Here is a 15,131-nt window from a genome sequence, read left to right as displayed (position 1 = left end):
AACAAAAAAAACTAAAATAATTCCCTACACCTTCTACACTAAGTATTAAAACAAAAGCCTTACTCACTCTATGTAAATATGCCTATAATACACTTTAAACCAGATGTCTACCTGACTTCCCTAAAATGGTCTAACACCTATTATGTATGTTATTCTGTATCATAGTATTCATGATGTTTTTAAGATCATAAATGTACTGGGTAAGACACATTTCTATTAGAACCTCAATATCTTTATAGAGATGGTATTAAAAACTGGAATCCCACTTTGCTTTAATAAATATATATAACTAATCATTAGGATTTGTGGATAATTAATCTTTTCCTCAGGCTTTAATAATAAAGAGGAAAAATAAATTTAGTTAATGTTTGGATTTTAATGAGAAAGGGATACCATCCTATATGGAGATATTGAGCTTCTGTTAATTATTTAGATTGAATGGAAGTTCTGTATGATAAAGTAGGTCTGAATTAAAATTTATCATAACATATTTAAAAACTAAATTAAGATACACATATTTACAACTTTCAGTGATAACATGCTGCAATGCTGCTTTTTGCTTTGGTTACTACAGTAAGTCTATCCAAAGAATGCCCATTAATTGTGATACAAATTTACAGGCATAGTATATCAGTCCAATAACTATAATGAAATATCATTGTAGATGTTGTTTCTGCGTTTCTGCTCAGCTGTTGGGATTCTGAGGAAGCATTTACAGATATCCATCACTGGTTTTCGATTTTTCTAGAAAAAAAATAAACAAAACAAATGTAATTACTTTTCTAATTGAACAACTATTATTTACATTTTGGAAACATCTCTCGGACATCCCACTCTTAAATTTTATAATACTGCTCTAAAGCAATCCAAAATATTTTGAGCACATAATTTTGTTAAAATCATTTAAGATTATTTTTCCTAGGGGTAATACAACTGGCTGTGACAAAAACAAACAATTGCACTAGGGATGGTCTGTTTTAAACAAACAATGGAGTGAGATATTTCCAAATTAAAGATAGACAGGAAGAACATTTTGTAAACATGCTGGGAGACAAAGGGTGAATGTGCCTCAGGACCACCAATAGTTAATTCTATTCTAAGGTAGGCACACCCTATTTTAACTGTTTAACAATTTAACAAACAAGTGCCCAGACAGGAGGACACTTCCCTGAAAGACATCTCTCTCCCCCCCCCCCTTGGGCCCAATGTTTGTTTAGAACTAATTAAAAGCTGTAGTAGTTCCAAGAACAATGGTAATACAATTATACTCACCATTGCTGTAAAAATACCACCCATCTCTGTAAGAAAGATTCCTCCATGCTTCTCTTCGTTACATGTGTTGGGTTGGAGCTGAAAAATACTCTTTGTAGAAAATAGATTTAGATCATGTAACCATTTTGCATATGATTTTTGGGAACCATGGGATGTATCAAAACTCCAAGTGTACCTCTGTTTTTCCAAGAAATGAGGAAAAACAGGTTTACATGGTAGATCATAACAATTACTGTTTTTCTTTAAAACCATTAATTGTATCCATGATTTCCACCCATCTGTTGCTCTGTAAATCATTTGTTAATATGTCAAGTTCCAAAACCTTAACTACAATATCTGTTTTAGTTCTTAATGCATTCCCCAAACATATCTTGAAGAGATCCATGTTCTCATTTTTAAGAAAATCACTGCAGATATCATTGTGTAACTGTGGCATTTTTACAGTATAATTTGGTAATTTAGATACACATGTATCACACTCTTTTTGAGCTGTGCAATTTTGGCCTGAATTTGCTATAAAACTTGAATTGGGCATTGTAGTAATTAAAATTGGTGTGGAGTGGTTGTTAGATACAGTATTTGAAATATTGCCTCTGGTAGCAGGGCATAACACAGGTGTTGCTAGAAAAACAGGGATTTCACCTATGTTTACTGAATCCACTGTATCTTTTAAACTCAAATTGATTGTTTTATCAGTTTTGTCAAATAAAATTACATTCCTTGTCTCCCCCACTTTGTCACAGTTATTCAATGAATATGTTTGGGTGGATGCATCTTTTTTCAAAGTTTGTAGCAAATGAGTATTTTGTACACTTTGTGATTGTGTAAGTTTATTTTGGATAACTTTATTTACACTAATTATATTATCCATTTCATTTTCTGTTTTAATCAATTTTTCCTTACACATTTTAAGTTCTGTTTGTGCAGTAGCACAGTTCTCATCACTTTTTTCTTTTAAGCATTTTATTTCATCATTAAGTGATGTCAAGAAACTGACTTTACATTCCAATTTGTCAATTTCTTTTTCTTTCTGGTCAATTTCTTTTTGTTTGAAAATTAAATTTTCATTAGAATTGTGAAGGGCGTCATTTAAAACTTCTATTTTGGCATTCATTGCCAAGCATGCAGCAAACATACTTGCTACTGCTCTGCCCTTTAATTTTTTACTTTTTTTAGAGAAAGTCATCTCTTTTTCAAATAAATCCTGGACATATTTCCAAGGATTCTCTTTTTCATGAACATCACAAGCAAAATCTTTACTTTTGTGACTTGTGATGTAAGTAGCTACAAAACTTTCTAATGCAGATACTGTAGCCATCTTGGAAAAAAACTCAAACAAAATGATAATAAAAAAAAATCAAATAACAAAAAAAAAAAAAAAAAATTCCTTAATTATGTACTACTTGTATTGCCAAAACAAACAAAAAAATAAAAAAATAAAAATCAAAGGCAAGACAAGTTAGTAGAGGGAAACCTTTTCAATATTAATAAAACAAAGCTTCCCTTTGCTTAGCCGGCAACAATATTTATTAATTCAAAAAGAAACGTTTCAAATTGAATCCTCTTGAGGGATTTTACTGGTTCAAAATGAAGCCAGAAATAAGCTTATTTTGTGGCATTTGAATAAATGTGGTTTTATGACTGTTGAACGGCTGGAGCAGCCTGAATTCGTCCTAATAATCTTCTATGGTCACAACCATAGCTAGAAATTGTTGTAAATGAATACCAACAGTTAAACTATATTTGTTTTAAATGATGAGGATTCTTTGAATAGAAGTAAACGTTCCAACAAGGTATTACTATTAGCTCAATAAACAGAATATTAATTCAGTTATTGCTGGTGGCTGCCTCAGCCTGAACACTGCTAATAGCCTCACCATACGTGTAAAACGTATATGCCGGATAAAATATCTTAATGGAGACGCAAATTTCTAGTCCCTTCGTGGTCGCCAACTCTAAAAGTAATAATTTTAGATTAACTCTTAAAAGTAAACTCTTAAAAGTAATTTTCTTAATAAAGAACTCTTAATAGAGTGATAATTTTAGAGTACAAATATAATATTTAGTCTTAAAGGTTATTTAATATGAGGAATTTTAGATCCTTAATCTGACTTGTAAAGTGCGTATATATATATATATATATATGTATATTTATGCAATATTTTCTGATTTTTATCCCAGAGTGACAATATAGCATACGTCCATAAAGTATATCTGTTTATTTACACAGCTTTTATGGCTCATTTGAGGAATTAACAACTAAACTCTAACTAATACAGATATATACACGTTATGTCTTCTTGACCATGCAAGGCATAAATTATATGAAATCTGGCTTATTATTTAGCTAAAACGGGGCTTATAATGTACAAATTATAGCTATGGGATTAAATATTTCTATATTATATTAATAGATAGAACTGACTAAATTCTAGTTTAAAATATTGCATAAATACACATATAGATGAGGAACTGATAAATAACCCAATTTAATAAGACTCTTAAAATTACTGTTGGTTTCAAAATACACAATTATTTATTAGGTCAGCTATAAAACATAAAATGACACAATATTCAATGTATAGGCCTAAAGACAATAACAATTAACATTCACTTAGAAATATACATTTACACAAACATACATGACATAGGTACCTTGAAATTATTTTGTGGACAAATTCTTTCAGCTAGCTCTGGTCTGTGTCCTATCCTCTCTCCTTCTGACTTCTCTCTTGACTCTTTACTAACTGACTACATCTACTACTATATATTCAATCCTTGCCCCACCTATTAGTATTACTCTTGATACCATTGGTTCATTTGTTCCCGCCTCACCATATTTGGAAGACTGAATGCCATTGGTCCTAGCTGTTTACATGTAAATAGGGGCTATTGGAGTGGGTGATACCTATAAATCATATGGCTTGGACAGCTGTTGTGATTGTAAGGTCAGATGTTCCTTTATCCATGATAACCTGTTATTTACCATCCACACCCCAACAGGTACATGAAAGACTCCTATTTACATGTAAACAGTTGGTGACTCTTTATGAATGGGAATAAGCCTGAGAAAATAACTCCTTATTTACCATCTCCTGATTCTCTTTGAGATAGACAGGGCATGGTAAACAAAAAGGCTTGTATAGCTTCTGTTCTTGAGACAGGGCAGTAAACAAAAGACTTCATAGCTTTTGTAACTGAAAATAGAGCATAGAAAGATAGACAGCTTCTATATTTCTCATGGCTAATATGATGACTAGAATATTATACAAATACATAAATATGCTCATGCATACAATATATAGATTGAAATGGAACTATAACATAAGCACATTGCCAAACTGTAACACATATCTCCTCTCAAACTTGACACCTGGTCTTGAAACTTATTCAGCTTACAACTGAGAAGATACGGAGCTGAATGATACCTTTATGTTAGTGATTCTTCCCGCTAGTTTCAAGCTAACAGAATATATAATGTAGGCCGCAACACCATTACACATATGCCTTACCCCCCTCGGATACTTAAATTATCCGAGTAGAGCAGTATTAATCTGCTATTATTTACAGCACGAGCAAGAACATCATATAAAGAAGATACCATGGAGGAACTCCATTAAATATATATCTGGCTAAATTAGAGGCTTTGGGACAATTGATCAACTGCAGATTTAATGATCTTAGAGACATTTGCAGGACAACAACAAGTCCGATAGGCTCATTGCCTGAAATGCAAGGGGATGTCCAGGAGAAAGCAGACGCTACATTGCATAATCAATTTACGAATCTGAGGTCTGGACAGATTCTGCATGCTGAGTCGTGCAGCTCTAATCAAATGCTCTCATCCAAAGTATTATGGAAAAAAAAGCAGTTTAAAAGATTCATACCTGGGATTCATGGCGCAGACTGTTCTTCATTGCTCTCGGCTCCCCCGGGGGGGGAATGCGGCCGGCCCCCGCGGGGGTGTTGAGGATTTGGCAGCCAAGCAGGAAGAGAGAGCTCCTGATATTACCAGGCACCCAGGTGTGGATGGGGCTCTGGCTCGCAGCATACAGTGGAGTGACTACAGCTTGTGGTTACGGGCGGATGTATTGTTGCGGACACGATCCGCCATGTTTTCTATTAGAGACTACTCAACTGTAGCTGTACTAAAGTTGGAGTTGGATGATGCTGGACATCCTGCAGTAGAAGCCACGTTTCCCTACTCTTATATCAGGCATTTTAATAATTGTAACTTTTGGACACTTTAATGAGAATTCTGCAATTCGATGTATGTATAGGTCCTTACTGATATGTCACTTTTTATTTTATACACAACCTTATTTTTATTATCCACATCTTGAGAGCAAAGAACAACTTCATATATATGTGACTAGGTTTGCCGGTTAAGATGCATACAGATTTTCCCTAGCTTGCTGAGTGGGTATTTTTATATATAACTGGGATCACCGAGTCAGTCTACCTTTCTTGGCCCCTAATAGTAAATATTTCGCCTCTTTGATTTAAGAGTTATACTGCAAGTATCTGGAACACACTAAGCTTCAACAGAAGCCCTCTTTACATTCTTGTTGGCTAAATACTATTTACTTTTAAAGAGATATAACTAGTCAGTAGTAAAGTAGGTGCCAGACTGATTGGTAAGAAATATAGGGGCATTGCTATAATCACACTGCTTTCTAGTTTATGATATATAATTTTGGGATGACTAGCTTAGTCTTTTTTGTTTTTCACTGTAAATAACCTGCCTTATGTTATCCCAATCATGTCTTAGCGTCGCCGTCTAACTGGGGCGTTTTATTATGCTCTCATAATATCCCAGATCTACCTACTATGTATGGCACTTTTGCTATTAGAAGTTGGAAATGTTTTTAGTTTATATATGGCAGCTCTCTTATGAACACTCCTATAGATATGTTCCTTAAATAGTTAACTATACATACAGTTTCTCCCTGGTTAGCAGGGCGTATATTTGGTATTATAAAAGAGCTCACTGAGTTAGGCAGCACTTGTTGGTTTCTTGTTGTAAATATCTCGAATAGTTAAGATCTATGAGTTATGCAGCGTGTAGTTGAGATGTACTAAGCCTTATCAGAAGCTGCCTTTATCATGTCTTCTGCCCGATAATGTCTACCTTGCACTGCCCAAATAACTTTTTTATTCCCAAATGGGGTGATTTACCATGCCATTATACTCTTTAATGTGAGGTTGTTGTATATTTGGAGTTCCTGGTGTAATAACTCTAAGATGTTCCTGGTTATAAGTGTTCACATCAAATGCTAACTTTCCTCTTCAATTTTTTGTGATTCAGTAGGTACAAGAGTTACCTTTTATATTAAGTGAGGAAACTTATCTTATAATTTGTTTTCAAGTTATCTTGCAGTTTAAAAAAATGTATCTCTCAGCTAAGATAATATGTTATTACTTTACGTAGTTCAAATTAAAGTTTCATCCTACTAGGCAATATGTCATGATAAAGAGGTACTACGGTAACTCTCTACAAAAAATAAAAATCTAAGGTATCAAGGCTACCATTGTAATATATAAGTGTATACCATAACAGTACTTTTTTATATCACATTTGCCATTAGAATAGTTTTCACACTACTCCACTCATATTGCATTCAGTTCTTTATTTAAGGTACTCTCTTTGGTTGATGACAAGCATCGGGAGTCTTCTCTGTGTAATTAGATTAGTTAATTCTGAGGTTTCTCTTGTATTTTTTTTTTTTTTTATTTTCTATAAAATTCTGTTATCATATAATGGAGATGATATCCATGTTGACCAGGTGTTATGTATCGCTAAATACCTTAATAAAAAACTTTGATTTAAAAAAAAAAAATGGTGGTATTACCAAAATTGCTGTACATTATGCAAAATATACCGCTTTTCTTAAATTTTCAGGATGTAAAAGAAATATACATAGCTTTTAAAAATAACATGGTGCAAATTGAAACCTTAGCTTTCTATGTATAGACTGTCCCAGCTCAGGGGTTTTGCAGGTTTACATTTTCCCTCAATTCAAAAAAACAATCTGGTAAGCCTACTGAAAATTGTTCCCAACTGACTACTAAATAGTTTTCATTTCTGCATAAAAAATATTGAATATGATTTTTTCAGGCCATATTCATTGAAAGCACTTGTCCATATCAATACTAAATATTGGCCTTAATCTTTGAAGACGATTATTACTTTTAAACATCCTGTGATTGCCTAGGATAAACTCTGTAAAATTTTAGCTTCAGATTTCCATTATTCTAAATTCCTCACTATCCTGAGTAATCCCTTTTTATCAGGATGCAATTCTGCATTGTTCAGGATATGGAAAACTAAAGGCCTAGAGAATTTTCTACAGTGTGTAGATAAAGGAGGAAATGCCATTCACCCATTTGAATATCTTAAGGAAAAGTTTAATATTCGCAATATGTTTCAATATTTTTAAGTGAGGCATTTCCTGAACACAATTAATTTAGATTTTTTTTTCAAAAATTTGGAAGAGTTTATATGCTGGGATTAATCTATTTAAATGGTAAATGCTCAATCTCGGGATGGTACAATCTTATGTTGAAATAGAAGTTGAAACAAACGTGTTGACTTTCCCAAAAATGGGTAAAAAAATTTCCTTCTGTGAACCCTGTATTAATCTCAAGAAGTATTTCTAGAGCTTGGATTGCAACACCTCAATTAGCTTGGCATGAATCACATATAGAGTTAAGTAATAGGGCATGTATAACGTATGATTTAGGGAACTGTAAGAGCGATCAATCATTCAGATGTTATAGATTTAATTACCCATTGGCTGGTTTACTGCACTGTATCTGGCATTGTCTGAAAATAAGAAGCTTTTGGGGTAAAGCCATGCATTGGCTTTCTAAAATTCCTAAACAGAAAATGAATCTCCAAAAGGAGGAGATTGTTTTTCTAAAAGAAACTTATTAATCAGAAAACAGACGGCTAGATTACGAGTATTGCGTTAGAGGCTATGCGGTGCTAACGAGCAGTTTTCCCTCATCGCTCACTTACCTGCAGCACTGGTATTACGAGTTTTTAAAAAACCCGTCGTTAAAAGACTAGAAGTGAGCGCTGAGCAAAATTTTGCTCATTACCGCACTCCAATACCAGCGCTGCTTAAGTCAGCGGTGAGCTGGTGTAACGTGCTTGTGCACGATTTCCCCATAGGAATCAACGGGGAGAACCGGCTGAAAAAAAGTCTAACACCTGCCAAAAAGCAGCGTAAAACTCAGTAACACAGCCCTATTGATTCCTAAGGGGAAACTAAAGTCTACACCTAACACCCTAAAATGAACCCCGAGTCTAAACACCCCTAATCTTACACTTATTAACCCCTATTCTGCTGCCCCCGACAGCACCGATGCCTGCATTATATTTTTTAATCCCTAATCTGCCGCTCCGGAAACCGCCGGCACCTACATTATAGTTATGAACCCCTAATCTGCTGCCCCCAACATTGCCGACACCTACATTATTTTTATTAACCCCTAATATGCCGCCCCCAATGTCGCCACAACCTACCAACACTTTTTAACCCCTAATCTGCCGCCCCCAACGTCGCTGCCACTATAATAAACATATTAACCCCTAAACCGCCACACTCACGCCTCGCAAACATTAGTTAAATATTATTAACCCCTAATCTGCCAGGCCTAACATCGCTGACACCTACCTACATTTATTAACCCCTAATCTGCTGCCCCAACGTTGCCACCACTATACTAAATTTATTAACCCCTAAACCTAAGTCTAACCCTAACCCTAACACCCCCTAACTTAAATATAATTTAAATAAATCTAAAGAAAATTACTATAATTAACTAAATTATTCCTATTTAAAACTAAATACTTACCTATAAAATAAACCCTAAGCTAGCTAAAATATAACTAATAGTTTCATTGTAGCTAGCTTAGGGTTTATTTTATAGGTAAGTATTTAGTTTTAAATAGTTTATTTTAACTAGGTAGAATAGTTACTAAATAGTTATTAAAGGCAACTTTCTATTTTACTCCTATTATTATTTTTTCTTCGTTCTCTTGCTATCTTTATTTGAAAAAGAAGGCATCTAAGCTATTTTTGGGTTCAGAACCATAGACAACACTTATTTATTGGTGGGTTAATTTATCCACCGATCAGCAAGAACAACCCAGGTTGTTCACCAAAAATGGGCCGGCATCTAAACTTACATTCTTGCATGTCAAATAAAGATACAAAGAGAATGAAGAAAATTTGATATGCGTAAATTAGAAAGTTGCTTAAAATTGCATGCTCTATCTTAATCACAAAAGAAAAAAATTGGGTCCAGTGTCCCTTTAACTATATAATAACTACCTAGCTAAAATAAATACAAAAGTACCTGTAAAATAAAACCTAACCTAAGTTACAATAACACCTAACACTACACTATAATTAAATAAATTAACTAAATTAAATACAATTAAATACATTACATACAATTTGCTAAATTAAATTAAATTAGCTAAAGTACAAAAAAACAAACACTAAATTACAGAAAATAATAAACAAATTATAGATATTTAAACTAATTACACCTAATCTAATAGCCCTATTAAAATAAAAAAAGCCCCCCAAAATAAAAAAACCCTAGCCTAAACTAAACTACCAATAGCCCTTAAAAGGGCCTTTTGCGTGGCATTGCCCCAAAGTAATCAGCTCTTTTACCTGTAAAAAAATATACAAACAACCCTTCTAACAGTAAAACCACCACCCACACAACCAACCCCCCAAATAAAATACTATCTAAAAAAAACTAAGCTCCCCATTGCCCTGAAAAGGGCATTTGGATGGGCATTGCCCTTAAAAGGGCAGTTAGCTCTTTTGCAGCCCAAAGTCCCTAATCTAAAAATAAAACCCACCCAATACACCCTTAAAAAAACTAACACTAACCCCCTGAAGATAGACTTACCGGGAGAAGTTTTCATCCAAGACGGGCAAAGTGGTCCTCCAGACGGGCAGAAGTCTTCATCCAGACGGTATCTTCTATCTTCATCCATCCGCCGAGGAGCGGGTTCATCTTCAAGACATCCGACGCAGAGCATCCTCTTCTGCCGACGGACTAACGATGAATGAAGGTACCTTTAAGTGACGTCATCCAAGATGGCGTCCCTTAGATTCCGATTGGCTGATAGAATCTGCCGCCCCCAACGTCGCCGCCACTATATTAAAGCAATTAACCCCTAAACCTAAGTCTAACCCTAAACCTAACACCCCCTAACTTAAATAAAATTTAAATAAATCTAAATAAATATTCCTATCATTAACTAAATTATTCCTATTTAAAACGAAATACTTACCTGTGAAATAAAACCTAAGCTAGCTACAATATAACTAATAGTTACATTGTAGCTAGCTTAGGGTTTATTTTTATTTTACAGGCAAGTTTGTATTTATTTTAACTAGGTAGAATAGTTACTAAATAGTTATTAACCATTTAATAACTACCTAGCTAAAATAAATACAAAAGTACCTGTAAAATAAAACCTAACCTAAGTTACAATAACATCTAACACTACACTATAATTAAATAAATTAACTAAATTAAATATAATTAAATAAATTACATACAATTTGCTAAATTAGCTAAAGTACAAAAAACTCCCCACTAAATTACAGAAAGTAATAAACAAATTACAGATATTTAAACTAATTACACCTAATCTAATAGCCCTATTAAAATAAAAAAGCCCCCACAATAAAAAAAAAACCCTAGCCTAAACTAAAATACCAATAGCCCTTTAAAGGGCCTTTTGCGGGGCATTGCCTCAAAGTAATCAGCTCTTTTACCTGTAAATAAAATTACAAACAACCCCCCCCAACAGTAAAACCCATCACCCACACAACCCACCCCCCAAATAAAATACTATCTAAAAAAACCTAAGCTCCCCATTGTCCTGAAAAGGGCATTTAAATGGGCATTGCCCTTAAAAGGGCAGTTAGCTCTTTTGCAGCCCAAAGGTAGAAAAAAATATATTGGCTAATGCAATCAGCCAATAGGATTGAGCTCACATTCTATTGGCTGATTGGAACAGCCAATAGAATGCAAGCTCAATCCTATTGGCTGATTGGATCAGCCAATAGGATTGAACTTCAATCCTATTGGCTGATTGCATCAGCCAATAGGATTTTTTCTAAGTTAATTCTTTTTATGTATAGACTCTCCCAGCTCAGGGGTTTTGCAGGCTTACCTTTTCCCTCAATTCAAAAAAACAATCTGGTAATCATAATGAAAATTATTCCCAACTGACTACTGGATAGTTTTCATTTCTGCATAAAAAATATTGAATATGATTTTTTCAGGATATATTAATTGAAAGCCATATCAATACTTAATATTGGCATTAATCTTTGAAGAAGATTATTACTTTTAAAAATCCTGTGATTGCCTGGCATAATGCATTTTTGGCTTCAGATTTCCATTATTCTAAATTCCTCACTATCCTGAGCAATCCTTCATTTTTTTATCAGGATGCGATTCTGCGTTGTTCAGGATATGGAAAACTAAAGGCCTAGAGAATTTTCTACAGTGTGTAGATAAAGGAGGAAATGCCATTCACACATTTGAATATCTTAAGGAAAAGTTTGATATTTGCAATCAGGGTCTGTTTATATATTTTTAAGTGAGGCATTTCCTGAACACAATTAATTTATAGTTTTTTTTTCCAAACATTTGGGAGAGTTTATATGCTGGGATTAATCTTTTTAAATAGTAAATGCTCAATTTCGGGATGGTACAATCTTATGTTGCAAATAGAAGGTGAAACGAACTTGTGTTGGCTTTCCCAAAAATGGATGAAAGATGTTCCTTCTGTGAACCCTTTATTAATCTCAAGAAGTATTTCTGGAGCTTGGATTGCAACACCTCAATTAGCTTGGCGTGAATCACATATAAAGTTAAGTAATAGGGCATATATAACTTATGATTTAGGGAACTGGAAGAGAGATCAATCATAATAATGTTATAGATATAATTACCCATTGACTGATTTACTGCACTGTATCTGTCATTGTCCGAAAATAAGAAGCTTTAGGGGTAAAACCATGCATTGGCTTTCTAAGATTCCTAAACAGAAAATTATTCTCCAAAATCAGGAGAATTTTTTTCTAAAGGAACCTTATAAGTCAGAAAACATAGGCCTCGCTTCCATTGAGTCGTAATTCAGTTTGCGTGCCCTCGCAAACCGATAAATATGCTGTCGGAAGCAATATCGTTTATCGACTGTTTCCAATGGCGCGTTATACCTCAATATCGGCAGCCGGACTTCGGCTGCCGAAAAGATCTTCGCGTCCCATAGAAAGTAATAGAAGCCGTTAATCGATAAATTATACCAGGTTTCCAATGAAAGCGCAAACCGTTAATACACTGTCGGAGGCTGTCGATACATTGAGAAATATTACACCCAGCTCAACTAGGTGTAAAAGAGGAAAATTGTGCTTTTTGAGACCTATTTTCTATTGAAATTATAATACTTGCTAATAATGCAAGTGTTTTAATGTAGAAATAAATTGTTATAAGTAATATTTATTGTTGTCTCATGTATAGAAATAGTTGAACTTATATTCTAATAGAAATATCAGTATATATTTAAATATTATAATATATGCAAGAACATATCTACAGAATGCAAACTAGACCTATGCCTAGGGCAGCAATAAATATTACTTATATTTATGAAGTGGTAAATATAATTATATTAGAAAATAGTATTTGATTATTAAAAATATGGATATGTTTCTTTATTTTTCTTGAGAGGTGATCACCGGTAAGGAGCACGGACGTTAAACGTAAATTCTATAGCGTAAGGTCGGGTTACCTTAGCAACTAATTGATTTTCAAGAAATCCGACATCAGATGGAAGCGTTAACACAACCTTAACTTACAGCTACCCGAAAAGAGCGACTGCACGCTATCCGCAAAATATTTCAATGGAAACCTGGTGCTAAAATGGAGCCGTAAATTACTTTTAGCTGTCGGCCGCTTCGGTAGCTTACGGCTCCATTTTTAACGACTCAATGGAAGCGAGGCCATAGTCTTTATAAATGTTGTCTTAATGTGTGCAAGGAATGCTATCTTCTCTACCTAGAAATCTAACTTTTTCTGAATTTTATAGATCTATAGATCGATTGTACCAAAAGAAAAATGCTACTAAAACTAGTAAACGTGAAACTGGCTTATTTAGATTATTTAGAAATAAACTTAAAAGATATTTGGCGCTTACAAAATACAGACTTTAAAGGTTACAAATATGAATCTAAAACATATAAAACCTTACCATGGATTGACTATTTCTTATTTACCGAAAGGTTAACTGGATATGTAGAGGCAGATATCTCCTCAATTCTTATTTCTGACTATGACCCTATTTTTTTGCATATTACAATAGATACATTTTTTCTAAAAACTCCCCTCATTTATATTTCTCAAGTATTTATATTCAAACATTAAGTTTAAAAATTGGTTAATAACTACGTAGAGAAACATTGTATTTCAGCGTGATAATTCTGTTAAAAGTCAAGAAATATAGTGGGAGGCATCTTAAGTATTCCTTAGAGAGGAAATAAAAGCCTACTTAATCAGTGTATGCAGGAAATGTTTAGTAGTATGAGACAAGGCTGTCCATTATCCCCCCTATTGTTCAACCTAAGTATTGAACCATTAACGAATGTCTTGTGTATGGAGATTAAAGGAATATTAGTTGGCACTACAGCCATTCAAATCTCTATGTATGCAGACAATTTGTTAGGTTTTCAAGTAATTCATGTAAGAATGCTCCAAAGCTTATGGAGATTTTAAATAATTTTGGCTCCTTTTCTGGCTAAGGGGGTAATTCACAAAAATCATGATTATTATGGATTTATGAAAAAAAGATTTAAACCCAAACTTGCCTTTTAAAATAGTTTAACATTTAAAATATTTGGGAAGCAATGTAAGCAGCTGATTAGGGAACTGCTATGAGGATAATCTACTAAGTGTTATTAATACAATTCAGGTAGATCTTAAGAAATGGACAACATTGCCATTGATGCTGACTGGCAAAATTAATTTATTAAAATGGTGGTATTACCAGAATTGCTGTACATTATGCAAAACATACCGCTTTTCTTAAATTTTCAGGATGTAAAAGAATTAAAGATAGCTTTTAAAAATAAATTATGTGGCAAATTGAAACCTAAGCTTTCTATGTATAAACTCTCCCAGCTCAGGGGTTTTACATGCTTACATTTTCCTTCAATTTAAAAAATCTATCTGGTAAGCCTACTGAAAATTGTTCCCAACTGACTACTAAATAGTTTTCATTTCTGCATAAAAAATATTAAATATGATTTTTTCAGGCCATATTCATTGAAAGCATTTGTCCATATCAATACTAAATATTGGCCTTAATCTTTGAAGAAGATTATTACTTTTAAAAATCCTGTAATTGCCTGGCATAAACTCAATAAATTCTTGGTTTCAGATTTCCATTATTCTAAATTCCTCACTATCCTGAGCAATCCTTTTTTTTATCAGGATGTCCTGAGCAATCCTTTTTTTTATCAGGATGCAACTCTGGATTGTTCAGTATATGGAAAACTAAAGGGCTAGAGAATTTTCTACAGTGTGTAGATAAAGGAGGAAATGCCATTCACCCATTTGAATATCTTAAGGAAAAGTTTAATATTTGCAATATGTTTGAATATTTTTAAGTGAGGCATTTCCTGAACACAACTAATTTAGATTTTTTTTTTCAAACATCTGGGAGATCTTATATTCTGGGATTAATCTATTTAAATGATAAATGCTCAATCTCGGGATGGTACAATCTTATGTTGCAAATAGAAGGTGAAACA

The sequence above is a fragment of the Bombina bombina genome, chromosome 4, assembly GCF_027579735.1.
Source record: "Bombina bombina isolate aBomBom1 chromosome 4, aBomBom1.pri, whole genome shotgun sequence".
Classification (NCBI taxonomy): domain Eukaryota; kingdom Metazoa; phylum Chordata; class Amphibia; order Anura; family Bombinatoridae; genus Bombina; species Bombina bombina.
This window is presented reverse-complemented; position numbering follows the sequence as displayed.